This window comes from Tupaia chinensis, unplaced genomic scaffold (assembly GCF_000334495.1).
Source record: "Tupaia chinensis unplaced genomic scaffold, TupChi_1.0 Scaffold143728_1, whole genome shotgun sequence".
Lineage (NCBI taxonomy): Eukaryota > Metazoa > Chordata > Mammalia > Scandentia > Tupaiidae > Tupaia > Tupaia belangeri.
Window position 1 is genome coordinate 665,301 of NW_006203577.1, and position 2,688 is coordinate 667,988.

General features: G+C 40.0%; 1 protein-coding gene across 1 annotated transcript in view; it reads left to right on the forward strand.

The window, feature by feature from the left end:
* The first annotated feature begins 575 nt into the window (after nt 1-575).
* DUSP16 (dual specificity phosphatase 16) overlaps nt 576-2,688 on the forward strand; it is a 109,878-nt gene continuing 107,765 nt past the window's right edge. Inside the window, exon 1 of the mRNA XM_006164796.3 lies at nt 576-764. The gene's annotated coding sequence lies outside the window, so the exon portion shown is untranslated. The remainder of the gene's footprint in view (nt 765-2,688) is intronic.

Below are 2,688 nucleotides of genomic sequence, written 5' to 3' on the forward strand. Positions count from 1 at the left end.
CTTCGCGGGCGAAGCTGGTCCCTTCCAGGCGCGACTGTTACACAACACGCCTGCCCCGCGGGGCCCCGGCCTGACTGTTCCCATTATCCGGACTCGCCTCCGGTGCAGGCAGCGAGGCCACCTGGCCGGTGACGGTGCTGCGCCCTCCCCCGAGGAAAAGCCCCATTTTCGTACTGGGGCTTGGGTGGTGGTGTTGCGGGGCCCGGCGCACCGGTGACTTTTGGGTGTCCACTAATCGCAAAACGTGAGAAAGCAAGCCGGGGCCACGACAGAGGGGCTGGATCATGGGTCGTTTCGTAGAATGAAATATCGCACAGGAGAGTCGTGCAAAAGCGAAGTTTGCAGACGCCGGGTGTCTTTTAAAGAAAACTGGTGGTAAATCAGGACGGGACGAATAAATCTGGAAATGAATGGATACGGCAAAATCCCAAATAAAAGACGTTTATTGAACATAATGCACAGATCCTTGTTTGGAAGTCCCGGGGGTCCCACATTGTTTGGAGAAAGCACACCTCTCAGCAGCCAGTGCGATGAGTAAGGTGGCCGAGGAAAAACCTGTTGCATAATCTCATTTGCTGTGGGGTTTGCTACGCCAGTCGTCTTGAACCACGGGGAAGTGAGTTAAGATGCAGGGTTTTTAAAACTCTCTGAAGTTTTTATTTACCCAGTGCTCTGGTGCCACATCTGCTTTAAAAGATTATAAGTAAATACTCTGCTTTTAGCAAGTAAACCGAACCTATCAAACCTGTTTAGAAAATGGCCAGGTATGTTTCCTTTTCTTCTTTTCGTATGTGTGTGTGTGTGTGTGTGTGTGTGTGTGTGTGAGAGAGAGAGAGAGAGAGAGAGAGGGAGAGAAAGAGAGAGAGAGAGAGATTGAGATGCACCATCCATGAAAGATCTTATGACTACTATTGATATTCGGGGAACTGAGACTGTCAGAAAACTGCTCCTTTTACGCCACTCTGGGGGATTGATTGAGAGTATTTGCAGTTGACAACTGTTTCCTCAAAGGATTAATACTATTTCATCTCCATCGAGACAAGAGAGATTATTTTAAGTTAAGGTAAAATTTTTTTAAAAAAAGAATTCTTACCAGCTGAGTTAATTACTTTTTAGTTATTTACTTTTCCTTGAGAATGAGCTATATTGGGAGGTTCTAATGAACTGACACATGGGAGGTCTGTATTGGGCAGAGGGGCGTGGAGAATTAAAGTGAAAAACTCAGAATTTATGGCTTTGGAGAGGTATTGGAGGCAAGATGTGACTACGAATGGCAAAATTTTTCGTTTTTTAAAATAAAATTGTGGAATTTGTTGAGTTTGAAAACAATGTGGAAAGTTGCTCTTAGAAAAACTTTTTTTTGTGTGTGTGTGGTTAACGTTTAACATCTTATGTAAAGATTTGGGCTAACTACCACCACCCCAAGAGTTGATTTATAAGTAAAATAACTTGCACTTGTCAAAATTACTAATGGGGGAAAATGAGAAATGAGTTTATTTTGAATTCTGGTAATATGGTGAATAGTGTATGAAAACAAGTCACTTCAAGCACTATAAACCTACATGGAGATGTTTTTTAAAATGTGTAAACTCTGATAATGCTAATTCAGATTTCTTAGTTTTAACCTCTGGTATGTCAGCAACTCCTAGTAAAATACCTGATTTGGCTTAAAATTGTGCTTATTATACTTTAGTGTTCAGATACCTCAAAATTATGGAAAGGGCAAGGAGCAGAGCTGCAGAATTATCCACTTTTACCCCCTCAGTTCGGGAAGTCCCTTGTCCTTTGGTCTAGTTTGGTGAATGTGAGTGAGTACCTGTAAAAGAGAGTCATGGAAAATCCGCAGGTTAGGGATTTCCTTGGCCAAAAGCTGAATTGTAGCAGACTGAGAGTGAACTGAGCAAAGGGCAGGGCACAGAAGACATCTAGTATCCTTTTTATTTATTTATTTATTTTTTTCCCATTTTCTTGTACACTTGAGTTATTTTGTGGCATGATTGGGCAGGTCTGAGAAAACTGCAGAATTTAGGCTGGGGTCATGAGAAGGGGTGGGGTTGATGCTTGAGTGTTTTAATGCTATTTTCTGTAAATACCTGTATTTGGAATTGAATTCTGTAGCATTTTTAGCATATGGGATCAATACACTGGTGATGCAGATGGACATGGCTATCCGCTATTAAGTTTTACAATTTTCAACTATTCTTAAGATCCTACTAAATAGGATTTGCTAGAATTAGCAATATAATTTGTCTTAGATCCCCAATTATTCCTAGAATATCTGACAAAAATAGATTTTTCTGCCTTATAGAATCTATTTCATTGGATAGTCAGTGTTTCTAAAATGCTCTGAATTCTCAAGCAAGAGTTGCTTTAGATTGAGGGACTAAATTAAAATAAGGTAAACTGATAGGGATTAGAATTCCAAGAAAAGGAGAACGTATCAATACATCAGCGGAAGCAGAATAGATTTTATGACAGATTTCAATAGATTGAAGGAACTAGTTGAAAAGACTTGATAGGAAAAAACCACAGTTCATGCTTGATTATTTTTTTAATTAACTGTGTTAAATTGTAAAAATGGAGACAGATATTCACCACCATAAAAGAAATCTTACTCATGTTGGCTTAAGCAAAAATGTAATTAAGAAAGTCTTGCCCAAAGCTGTGTGTGAGATATATATATATATA